The sequence below is a fragment of the Columba livia genome, chromosome 16, assembly GCF_036013475.1.
Source record: "Columba livia isolate bColLiv1 breed racing homer chromosome 16, bColLiv1.pat.W.v2, whole genome shotgun sequence".
Taxonomy (NCBI): domain Eukaryota; kingdom Metazoa; phylum Chordata; class Aves; order Columbiformes; family Columbidae; genus Columba; species Columba livia.
Window position 1 is genome coordinate 19,428 of NC_088617.1, and position 12,623 is coordinate 32,050.

Consider the following 12,623-nt stretch of genomic DNA (forward strand, 5'->3'; position numbering starts at 1 on the left):
GGCATGCGCAGTACGGAGACCGCAACGCCCGCCCCCCCGGCAATCTCATTGGCTGCCTACGCACATCAATTGCCATTCTCCCCGCCTATCGGCGCTCCGCCCCTCCAGCCCTCCCGAGCGATCTGATTGGCCCGCTCTGCATCCTCACCCGCCTCGTCTGTCTTCTTCAAGCAAGTTCTGTTTCAAGCACAGCCTCTCCTTGGGGGAAAAAAATGCCCGCTCCGAGCTCCCAAACACCAGGCAGCCGCGGGGAAACCACTGAAAGCCAAGACCCACGGCGGCAACGTCAAGTGCCATTTGGCTCCAATTCCGATCACGCGCCTAAAAGCCTCTCTCGGCCCTACCCACGACTGCTCCTTCTCTGGAAGGACAAGCCGAACGTCCTAAACCGAAGGAACGCAACTCCACTGGCAGCCAATTTGCCTCTTCTCCGGCTTCCCCGCGGAATATCTTGTAGCGCCCTCCAACTCGCAAACGTTCTTCCCCAGTCCACGGCCCCAGAGACGCGGCATCTCCCGAGCGGCGAGCGGAATCGACCGCGCGGGATTTTCTTCACGGCGCGGAGAAGGCCACGCTGGCTAAAAAGCAGGCCAGAGCACCTGAACCCGTCTGCCGCCCCCGGCCTGCGGCCCAGAGACCGGGAGCACCCTGCCCGAGGGGCCGCGCGCCCCGCGGCTCCGGCCGGCAGGTCTCTCTCCCCTCCGCCCCCCGGCACCGAGGAGGCGCTGCCGCCACCTCGCCCGCGCCCCCCGGCAGCGGGGCCGCCCCGGGAGAGCCGGGGGACCCCGCCTCGCCGCCTCCCCCGGGAAGGGCGCGGGTTTAATCCCCGAGGGAGAGAGAGGCCGGGCTCCCCGCGCTCACCTCCCCAGGGAAGGCGCGGCCAACGGCCGCTCCAGCTCCGAGCGGCTCCCGCTCGTTGCCGCCGCAGGTCACTTCGGCTCCGCCTGACGCGGCCCCCGGGCAGCGCGCGCGCCCCCTCCGTCTGCCGCAGCTCTGGCTCGTCGAGGCCCCCCGCCTCCACGGCTCCCGCTCCCGACGAGCTCTGTGCAGCAGCCTGGGCTTCCCGCGAGGTCGCAGACCCGCCGCTGCCAAAAGAACGAGGACTGGGATTAACCCTCCTAAGGAGCCATCGAGGGAGGGGTGTCGTTTGCACACCAATGGGGACCTGGCCCCCGTCGGGGGGACGGACACCGGCACGCACAGACCCGACCGCGAACCCCCGCGGCTCGATCGGCGTCTCTGCCCCCCCCCTTGCCGTGCGCTGCAGTACCCGAGTTTCGCCACAGGGCGGCAGCACCGAGGCGCGCCGCGGCACCGCACTGGGGCGGCCGGGTGCAGCACCGCGCTTTGCCCGCAGCCTTTCCTTCCTTGTCCAATTTATACAACGGCCTCGGCTCCTCAGATTCCGCCAGGGCTGCTCTCCTCGCATTACCACCAGGTGGTTCCCCAATCCCTTTCCCGCGAGCTAAAATACCCCTAACGGGCTCTTGTGCAGAGCACCGCTACCGCGCCGTCCTCCCGTTACGCGTCACGCAGGACGACACGGCTCATCTTGTAACAGAGACAAGCAAGAACTACGAACGCTTCTAGCGGCACTCCACAGGCAATACTAAAACCTGCCCACGACGTACCGCCCTCACAAGTTGTGCTCCACGTTTATCCCGCCCTCTCCAAAACAAAACAATTCCGGCACGCGGCTCAAGTCCGTCTAACGCTCAGCGCCGCGATCGGGACGCTCGGCCACACGGGCGGCTTCACGGCGCTCGCGCCCCTTGCACGCTAAAGCCACTGCAGCTTCCGCTGTAGGTTTTGGCGTTCGAGTGCACAGTCAGAGCCGAGGCCTATCCGAGAATCAAACCGAACTGCGGTACGCCTCACCGCTACGTACGGGGCCGGCTCTACACCGCGACGGAGCGCCGGAACAACCGACACCAAAAGCTGGCCGCACGAGCAACCCCACAGCAACCGGTTCCTGAGGGCCGCATCTTGTAGAACTTCACCGCAGCGTACGCTGACTCGGCAGCTTCTCTTCAAAAGCGGGAAGAGAAAACAGGGACAGGCGTCTGAAAAAACAAGGCAGAGAACAGAGCAGCTGGGAACACCGTGTCATTCGCACGTGCACGTCCCACAAGCCCCCGAGCGTGGGGGGGCTCCCCGAGGAAAACAAAGCGGGGGCAGCGCCCCAAACAGCCGCAGCCCCGGCCCGCAGGCCGGCAGCCGCCCCCCGGCACGGCAACGCTTCCGGCCGACCCGAGAAGGGAGCCGTTCGTGCCGGCCGGTATCGACACCCCCCTTTTCCAGGCAGCTCGGAGAACTCCCTTTGCCAGCGTCGTCCTGGTACGTTTCCCTCGTCCGGCTGCTCTTGTCTGTACCCTGTACCCTAACCTAGCCCTTACCCTGACCCTAACCCTGACCCTAAACCTAACTTAAGTTTAACCATAACCATAAACCTCACCATAACCATAACCATAAACCTCACCATAACCATAACCATAAACTAAGACTAACCCTAACGCTAAGTCTAATCATAAACCAACCTTAATCCTAAACCTAACCGTAATCCTGACCCTACCCCTAACCCTAACCTAGCCCTGACCCTGAACGTTACCATGACACAAAACCTAACTTAAGTTTAACCATATCCCTAAACCACAGCATACCCGTAACCTAAGCCTAACCCTAATGCTATATCTAACCCTAAACCAAACCTAAACCTATCCCTAACCGTACTCCTAACCCTAACCTAGCCCTGACCATAACCCTGACCCTAAACCTAATTAAGTTTAACCATAACCATAAACCTCAGCATAACCGTAACCTAAGCCTAACCCTAACGCTACTACTAACCATAAACAAACCCTAATCCTAACCCTAAACATGATCTAACCCTAACCTGACCCTGACCATAACACTCACCATATCCCTAACATATGTTTAACCATAACCCTAAAGCTCACCATAACCGTAACCTAAGCCTAACCCTAACGCTAAGTCTAAACCTAAACCAACCTTAATCCTAACCCTAACCATAATCCTAACCCTAACCTAGCCCTGACCCTGACCGTAACCTTGACCCAAAACCTAACATAGAGTTTAACCATAACCCTAACCCCAGCATACCCGTAACCTAAGCCTAACCCTAACGCTACATCTAACCCTAAACCAAACCTAAACCTAACCCTAACCGTAATCCTAACCCTAACCATGATCGTAACCCTAACCCTAACCATAACCCTAACCCTAACCTAGCCCTGACCCTGACTGTAACCCTGACCCTAAACCTAACTTAAATTTAACCATAACCATAAACCTCACCATAACCATAACCTAAGCCTAACCCTAACGCTAAGTCTAAACCTAAACCAACCTTAATCCTAATCCTAACCGTAATCCTGACCCTGACCCTATCCCTAACCCTAACCTAGCCCTGACCCTGACCGTAACCCTGACCCTAAACCTAACTTAAGTTTAACCATAACCCTAAACCTCAGCATACCCGTAACCTAAGCCTAACCCTAACGCTACGTCTAACCCTAAACAAAACCTAAACCTAACCCTAACCGTAATCCTAACCCTAACCCTAACCTAGCCCTGACTCTGACCGTTACCCTGACCCTAAACCTAAATTATGTTTAACCATAACCCTAAACCTCAGCATTACCGTAACCTAAGCCTAACCCTAACACTGCATCTAACCCTAAAACAACCCGAATCCTAACCCTAACCGTAACCTAACCCTGACCATAACGCTGACCCTAACCCTAAGGGTAACAGTAACTGTATACCTCACCCTAACCCTAACCTAATCAGAACTCTAACCCTACCTCTAACCCTCAACCAACCCTAATCCTAACCCTAACCGTAATCCTAACCCTAACCCTAACCTAACCCTGACCCTGACCATAACCCTGACCCTAACCCTAACTTAAATTAACCATAACCCTAAACCTCAACCTAACCCTAACCTAGGCCTAATCTAATGCCAAGTCTAACCGTAAAACAACCCGAATCCAAATCCTAACCGTACCCCTAATCCTAACCCTAACCCTGACCCTGACCATAACCTTGACTCTACACCTAACTTAAGTTTAGCCATCACCCTAAACCTCAAACCTAACCCTAAGGTAGGCCTAATCCTAATGCTAAATCTAACCTTAAAAGAACCCGAATCCTAACCCTAACGCTGACCATAACCCTAACATATGTTTAACCATAATCCTAAACCTCACCATAACCGTAACCTATGCCTAACTCTAACGCTAAATCTAACCCTAAACCAACCCTAATCCTAACCCTAACCATAATCCTAACCCTAACCCTAGCCCTAACCCTAACCATAATCCTAACCCTAACCCTAGCCCTAACCCTAAACCTAACTTAAATTTAACCATAACCCTAAATCTCAACCTAACCCTAACCTAGGCCTAATCCTAATGCTAAGTCTAACCCTAAAACAACCTGAATCCTAACCCTAACCCTAACCCGACCCTGACCATAACGCTGACCATAACCCTAACATATGTTTAACCATAACCCTAAACCTCACCATAACCTAAGCCTAACCCTATCCCTAAGTCTAACCCTAAACCAACCCTAATCCTAACCCGAACCATAATCCTAACCGTAATCCTAACCCTAACCCTGACCCTAACCTGACCCTGACCATAGCGCTCACCTTAACCCTAACATAAGTTTAACAAGAACCCTTAACCACACCCTAACCCTAACCTAATCGTAACACTAACCCTAACTCTAACCCTAATCCAACCCTAATCCTAACCCTAACCGTAACCTGACCCTGACCATAATGCTGACCATAACCCTAACCTAAGGTTAACAATAACCCTAAACCTCACCCTAACCCTATTCTAATTATAACACTAACCGTAACTCTAACCCTAAACCAACCCTAATCCTAACCCTAACCGTAACCCTAACCCTAAACCAACCCTAATCATAACCCTGACCCTAACCTAAGTTTAACCTTAACAGTAAACCTCACACTAACCCTAACCTACACCTAACACTAACCCTAATCCTAACCCTTACCCAACCCTAACCCCTAACTCTAACCCTAACCCAACCCTAACCCTATCCCCTAACGCTAACCCCACCCGAATCCTAACCTAACCCTAACCCAACCCTTACCCTAATGACCCTAACCCTAAGCCCAGACCCTAACCCCCTAACCCTAACCCTGTTTAATTTTATTGGGTGGTTATTTAATTTTGCTGTGTGAGAATTGGCTCCAAAACCAGGTTAAATTCCCCCAAAACCAGCTTAAGAATCCCCCAAAAGTGCCCTGGTGCAGAGAAGTCAGAATGGCAGTGACACAGCCCTGCCCTTTTCCAAGATGGCCGTCAGGGGTAAACTGAGTCACAGGTCCCAGTACCCACCTTGGGCCCCACCCAAAAATGGCCACCCTAGACAGATCCCGCCCACCTCAGCCCCACCTCCCAGCCCAGGCTTGGTGACCAGGACAGCGATGGCCCCGCCCACCAGCAGAGACGCAGCAGCCGAGGCGGCCCTGCCCATCTTGTTCCCTTGGGCAGCAAGGGCACAGGGCAGGGTGCGGAGCCACAGGGGCAGCCAATGGGAGCAGCCAATACCGCCAGAGCTGCCGCCAGAGCACGGCCCAGAGCAACCGCCCCTCCGGCAGCGGCAGCATGGCTGCCAGCCCCGCCCCCAGCCCCATCCCCCCGGCCATCTTGGATTCCATGCAGGGTGGAGCCCAGCAGCCACTGCGGCTGAGTGTGGCCCCGCCTGCATGGGGTGGGGCCAGTGCTGAGGGGCGGGGACTGGGAGGAGAGGCCCGCCCGGGGAAAGGAGGCAGGGGTGGGGCCTGCGCGTGTCACGCCCCATGGGAGGACCCTCTTGGGGTAGGAAGAGGGTGAGGTCAGTATGGGACACGCCGGAAGGGGGCGTGGCTTAGCAAGGGAGGGGCGGGTTCTGTACAGCACATGCTCCGATGGGGCGTGGCCACAGCGCGTCATGGTGCTGGGGGGCGGGCGCGGTGAAAGCGGAGCGGCCTGTGTGGGACACGCCCCTGGAGGGCACAGACTGGCTTGGGCGGGGTGGAGCTGGGGGTGTGGCTTTCCCAGGCCACGCCCTTGGAGGGAAAAATCAGACTGGCTATCATTCTGAAAAATTAAAATTAACTGTTAATCACATGTAGTTTGCTGTCTTTTTATTTTAACTCAGAGGTAATTAATACCGGTCATGCACTTGCACAACCCCAAAAAAGCCGTGGTTAAATTTAGACAGTCATCACTCACTGTTTTCGAATTTTATTTTACATCTAAATCTCGTAATGTTCTGTTGGGAATCACTACTGCCTGGGAACTTTTTAGTACCTCCATTTATAAACAGCCACTATTTAGAGATTCCCACTAATGTTTTGACTCTGTTTGTTTCTGAGCTTTGTTGCCACTCTCATGGTAGCAGCGAATGTGAAAATCCTTGCTGTGAAAGGCTGTCCTTGTCCCGGGAAGTTTAAGGTGGGAGCTTTTTACAACTGCTTATTTAAATTCAGCGAAAGCAGCAACATGGTTCTTGTTACAGCTCCATTCCCGTCCTTTCCAGGTGTCTTCACTGTGGTCTGCTAATACCGGCAGAGTTACCTTGCACTGCTGCAAAACATGAACTTCTCCTAAAGCTTTAAATTGGAGTTGAGAAGATTTTTATCACACGTAAAGTTTTAATCTGTCTTCCATCTGTCTTCCCATTTCCCCAACTACAATTTTTGGGTTAGCACTAATTGAGCCTTACTGAAATTGATCTCTCAACTTTATAATTTAGATAGTTCTCCCACTTCCTCTTCCGTAGCCTCGGTCACTTGACAACCATCTACCCAGGAAAACAAAACTTGGTGCCTTGCAGCTTTCAAAAGATCACACACAAATACATGTGTCTGTATCATACTTTGTGTTAACATATACGGATTTTGCAGTACAAGTTGGTAAGCTATTCTCCTAATCACCCGGAGAAACTTAGAATCTCTTATTTGGAGATGGAGGTAGCTTGCAAGTGGATCTGTTTGATTTTATTACTTTAGTTTGTGTATATTTGTCTGGTGTCTTCAACTTCAGCCATGACAATCTGAAAACTTAGCATGGCATCTGTTTTAACATATTCACATAAGATAACAAGCAGAACCACGTGAAGCAAAGCTAAGCAAGATGCAGTTAACAATAGCAACAGGGTGCAAGTGGGAGCCAGAAATAATGAACAATTGTTATCAATAGTTACCTTAGTTAACCAGGCTGGGATGCTTCCTTCTGTAGGAAGATGTCAGCAGTCTGCTAAACCCATTGAGATACTCTGCCTGTTACCTTTTAGCACTTAATGTCATTGGCTCCATCTCTAAAACAACTAAACTTTGCATCATTTCATCCGAGATGCTGGGAAATGTACGCACTGTGGTGGTGGGTTTTTTTCTGTTTTGTTTCTCTGAAAGGAAAGGTCTATAGGAGAATGAGCATGAGCAACTTAACTCAGTTTTGTTTAAAATAAAATCACCTTCCCCTTCTACACAGTCTCACATTTACCTTTGCTGTATTCATTTTACATCAGTAGCTGCTCCCAACTGATTATTTAAAAAATTAAATAAAACCTGATAGAGTGTGGTTACAGAAGGATGTAAAGGAGAGTGAGCTATTAAGAGAAGTGAGGACACAGCAAGCTTGAAATAGCTTGCCTTTTTGAGGCAACACTTTTTTCACCCTTTTGCCCAAAGGAAGAGACTTGACACACTTCCAGTTTCTGCTATTACACCAATAACTTCCTATTTCACAGTTCAGAAAGAAGAAATAACTGTTACAAGAAGTTAGGAAATGTCCTAAACATTTTTGTACAGTGACACATGCACAACTGTGCTAATATGAGCAACCCAAACAGAGGCAGGGCCAGTAAAATGTACATTTCTGTTTACCTGGATATGTCAAGGCTTAGAAAACAGTTTTCAGATGCGAAACATTAACTGCAGTTTAAAAAGACCTGCGGATTTCACGGCTTCTCAGAATACTACTGGATATTTTAAACTGAATGGGAAGAAAAAAGCCAGAATCAATTGCAGAATCATTTGCAATACTCAGGGTTGGTATTGTTAATACCAACAGCGGTAGTTTAAAAATTGTTGGATATTTTGTAATAGTGACCCGTTCTTTCCCTGTGTAGCCACTGAGTCATGCCAATGGTTATTCTGCTAAACACAAAGGATAAATTGCCACAGCAATTTATTAGGAGGTTATTTGCTTGAAACAATTTCCAAAGGGAAATATTATTCCAATATTTCTGTCATAAAAGACGTTATTAAATAGGACAAAGGGCTGACAGTATGCGCTGGGTCAGACTTGGCGTATCACTGTTCACTACTGATACTGCTTCAAAAGAATATTTTTTTTAACGTGTTCAAGGGAAGTCGATGGTGTTATGGACGTCCTTGCTACTAAATTATTATGTTTCCAGGGACACAAAATGCACAGTATCAAAGCCATAATGTCTGCAAATAAGAACATGTTACACCTACGTCCCTTCGCCTTGAAAGAGTTAAAAGTGGCTTCAGATTTTCGAAAGTAAATCCTGTCCAAAACAGTAAGTTCATACTGTTGAACCACTTTGGGTTACAAATGACAGCAGCTACCACCCTCTCAGAGCGGAAAGCACCTGCCCTCTCACACAGCTAGAGAAGTTTCATTTGCCTCATCTATAAAAAGAAACAAACAAGGCAGCTTCTTTCATGTTTTAAGGCTTCTTTAAATCTGCAGTGAGACTCGCTTAACTCTCTAAAATGCAAATACAGGCTGATCTAGTGCCTTGGAAGTAAACCTGAGAAAGCCCCTTGATTTGATGGTTGTGTTCCTTGCTCGCCAGTCTCTCCCCAAATCTTGTTCGCTCTCTTGACGCCAGTCAGACTCCTAGATTAAGTCATTTGGGAAATGAATGGATTATATGCTCTGTTTTACTAATAGTCATACATTCCCAACTGACTGGATGCTTTATTGCTGGAGGAACTCCAAAGAAGCACAAGATGGCCTCAAAGCAAAGATGCCATATTGGTGGCCAGAAATTTCTTCAGTCTGATTTGAAACCGAGAAAAGTTGTGTGGCTGTGAGTAAAGATGAACTACACCTGCGTACAGCGCTAGGTTCTGCAGAACAGATTTGGTTGGTTTAGGGTAATGCTACGCCAGTGACTGGAGAGAAAAAGCTTCTCAAAACCATGATACAGTGTTTGTAGCACGTTATACTGTGGGCAGGACCTGCTCCTTGGCACTCACAGATTCCAAAGAATTCTTTCAGAGACAGCGTCAGACACAGTCATCCACTACGGAATAGACAGTGAACTCCCATCTAGCTGCAGTCCTTCTAAGCGCCTGTCTGCCTCTGCCCTGAGAAAACAGACTAAGGAAAGGGACGCGCGGCAGAGCTGCGGGGAGCGCACAGGAGAAGAGGGTCTTTGGTCTTTGATTCTCTTAAAACTCCCATTTCCTTTGTCCCAGATCTTTTCTCTCGCTCTTACTCTACCCCTGCCAATGGTCCCCAGGCTAGCGATGCCCCCAATACCTCCTCCTGCTGTCACTTGATGGTTTTTCCTCAAACTTCATCCTCCCCCCTTCCTCAGTTCTACTCTTCTTGCACTTTAATGAATACCTGACCATCATTCCGGTTGAGTTTTCTCCATCTTTGGCTCAGCTCTTGTTTCCTTCATTTCTGTCACATTTTTTTCCTCTTGTAGGGGAATATTTCTTCCATGAAAAAAATATCAGAAGGTGTGGTTTTCCTCTTCCCCTTAGCTGTACTTCTGCCTAACTTTCCATCTTTAATTCCTCTATTCTCTTTTGTCTCAGATAAATTAATTTTTCATATTGCTATCCACTTCCCACTGTGCTCCATCACAATACCCAGTCTCCTTAATTCTGCTTCTTAGTCTTCCACGCTTGTTGGTTTCTTTCTAATAATAATATTCTCTTCCATCTCAAATTACTGATTCTGCTTGCCTTTACATCTGTTGCAGCATTTTCCTTGTGGTTATCAGCTCACTGAGCATGCTGTTTACAAGGCCCTTGCAAGTTCATTTCATACATTCCAGTCCTATTCTTTCTTCTTACGGATTCCACTCATCAGATTGTTCTGCAGCTTCTCTTTGCAACATTTCCAATATGCCCGTTTTTATCCATCTACACAGATAAAGATGTTTTCCAGGGTCCTGTTATTTTGTATCTCTTTATGACGCTGTTCCTTTGCACAGGATGAACAAATGCAGTCTCGTGGGATGAGCTAAGCAGATGTTTATCTAACAAACAAAAAAGCAAACAAAAATTGCGTTAATAAAAAACAGATCAGGAAATACGAAAAACCATTGTCACCATTTTGTTGATGTCATTCTCCCTGCTGCACCATGTTTGGTTCTTTTTCCTTTATATCAAAAAGTATACAGAATAAATTGAATTAGTTTCAGAAATGCATGACATATTCAAACTAGATATCAGCATGCAAAGAGACTGAAAGGTCTGACATTTTAAAATTTGGAGTATTACAAAATCGTATCGTAAGACACGATATTATAGAGGAATACAAAGCACCAAAAAATAAAGTGAAGCAGAAGCATGGGTACTTTTTAACCCACAATGTAAGAACTAGTGGATCTTAAATGAGGAAAGGAAATGTTTAGCACATTATTTACACAACTCACAATCAGCGTGTGAAACTAATCACTCTAAGGTACCGGGAAAAAAAATAATGTCTTCTGAAAAGTAGGCAGCTTTTCTTTGCACAAGAAAAATACATTATTATTTTCAGGTCACCTACGTAGAGTCCTTCTTTCGGGGAGGGAGTACTCCAGTGACTGACGGTAGAACAGACTTTCCCTACACCAGATGCTCAGGAAAGGCTGCTGTGGGGCTTGCTGGTGATTCTTGTGAACTGGCTTGTACTGGCACAAACAGGAACCTGAACTGATGCAATACTAGCCAGATACAGCGTTAACATTCCTCTGCTTCCATGCAAAACATTCTATTATTTCTTTGAAATAAGCAGTTCTTAAGATGAACGTGACATGCAAGAAGTCTGCAGGCTTGTGCGCTGTATTAGTCAGGAACTTGGTAACCCGTCACCATAGGACGCGATGTGAAGGCTATAGACTATGGGCAAGTCAGTCACTGCCACAAAGCAACAGCAAGGCAAGCGAGCTTCAATCAGCCCTGGAACGAGAATACTCGGTTTCCCTGCTAAGGCCTCTCTACATCATACAGGTCAGCACCAAGCATCAAGAGTACACAACAGGGGGAAAAAATGTCACCGTCACATCTTTGACATCAAAATACATTCCTCAAGGACAGCTCAACTACACACGTATCTATTATCTCTGGCAAACGTGCATTTGCTTCATTTTTAATCTCCATGGAAAAAAATATTAACATTTTTACAACACACCCAGAGGGTCTAGCTGGGTACTTTTCTTCACTGCCAACATTTTTACTTTATGCTTCACTTCAGCATCTTTAGTCAACTGGCCTCCTCTTTCTATAATCACTCTTCACCTTTTTAAAAAGTCATAATCATATCTCTGCAGTTGCCTGTTTTACACTGATACAAAGTGATCCTTCTAACTTTTTTAAGATTTCCATTCTCTGTATTCTTGACATTACCCAGCTGCGGTTAGCCCAGGACTAGCACAGTACTTCAGCTGCAGTCTTACCAACAGCAGAAAGAGCGTATTTAACAAACACCAAAGATCTAAGGCAGCTTTTAGTGGTGCTTCAGTCACTGTGCCGTTCCCGTTTGACAGTGATCCACTGAAAGAATGCAGCGCGTGGTTTTTACAAGTTATGCAGTTACTAATAGAAATCTTGTATAATCAGTGTTTCAAAAGTGTACTTATGAAAATACCATGTGGATCCTGTTGCAAATTAAAGTCAGTGTGTATGATAGCTGCTGCTTTTTACTTGTCCTCTGATGTACTGATCTGACAAGGAAATACAATAAGATGGGGTTGACTGACTTCTTGGCAACTGCATGCTAGCTGTTAATCATCTTGTAGATGCTAACAGGTTTATGTATTTCAGCATTTTCCAGAAATTGACATCAAACTAGTTGTTGTCAACTATATTTTCTCAGCTCTTTCTCGTGCCTGTTACTCAATTTTATACATAGATATTCTGCTTGCCTATTTCTGATCTTATAAAATTTCCATCCCTCAAGTTCTTCAAGATAAGTACCAACATTCCTGAGATTGCTTCAGCCTCTTCTTCTCACTGTAGATAAGTGAAATCAAGTAATAATAAAATGAGACAAAACACCTTATTCACATCTGTGTAAGTGTAAGGAAATAGAACTCCTGCATGGCGAGGAGGGCAGACAGAGGGAGGGAGATCCGTGCTCGCGCTGCTAGAGAGCTGACAGGAAAAACGGAGAACTAGCCTGGAAAAAAGAAATCTTGTGAGATCATGCTAACAAATTCATTTCCTTTGTATCCATAAAATGTCACATATGTGCAGATCAAAGTATTTTAACATTTATTGTTCTTCCTTTATAGTCAGAAACTAGATGAGTAACCACGATAGAAGCGAAAATTAGAGTTGTAATTTGTACCTCCTACAAAATGAGTGTTTTATTTTATGAGGA

The 12,623-nt window shown here is 47.5% G+C and overlaps 1 protein-coding gene across 21 annotated transcripts in view; it reads right to left on the reverse strand.

Moving 5' to 3' along the window:
- Positions 1–6,172: 6,172 nt before the first annotated feature.
- Positions 6,173–12,623, reverse strand: part of SLC13A3 (solute carrier family 13 member 3) — a 59,638-nt gene continuing 53,187 nt past the window's right edge. For 15 of the 21 annotated variants that reach the window (XM_065031690.1, XM_065031683.1, XM_005502670.4 and 12 more), the window contains one exon: positions 6,173–10,293. The gene's annotated coding sequence lies outside the window, so the exon portion shown is untranslated. Of the gene's footprint in view, positions 10,294–12,298; positions 12,420–12,623 lie in introns of all 21 variants that reach the window. The other 6 variants (XM_065031688.1, XM_065031674.1, XM_065031672.1 and 3 more) reach the window with 1 other exon arrangement.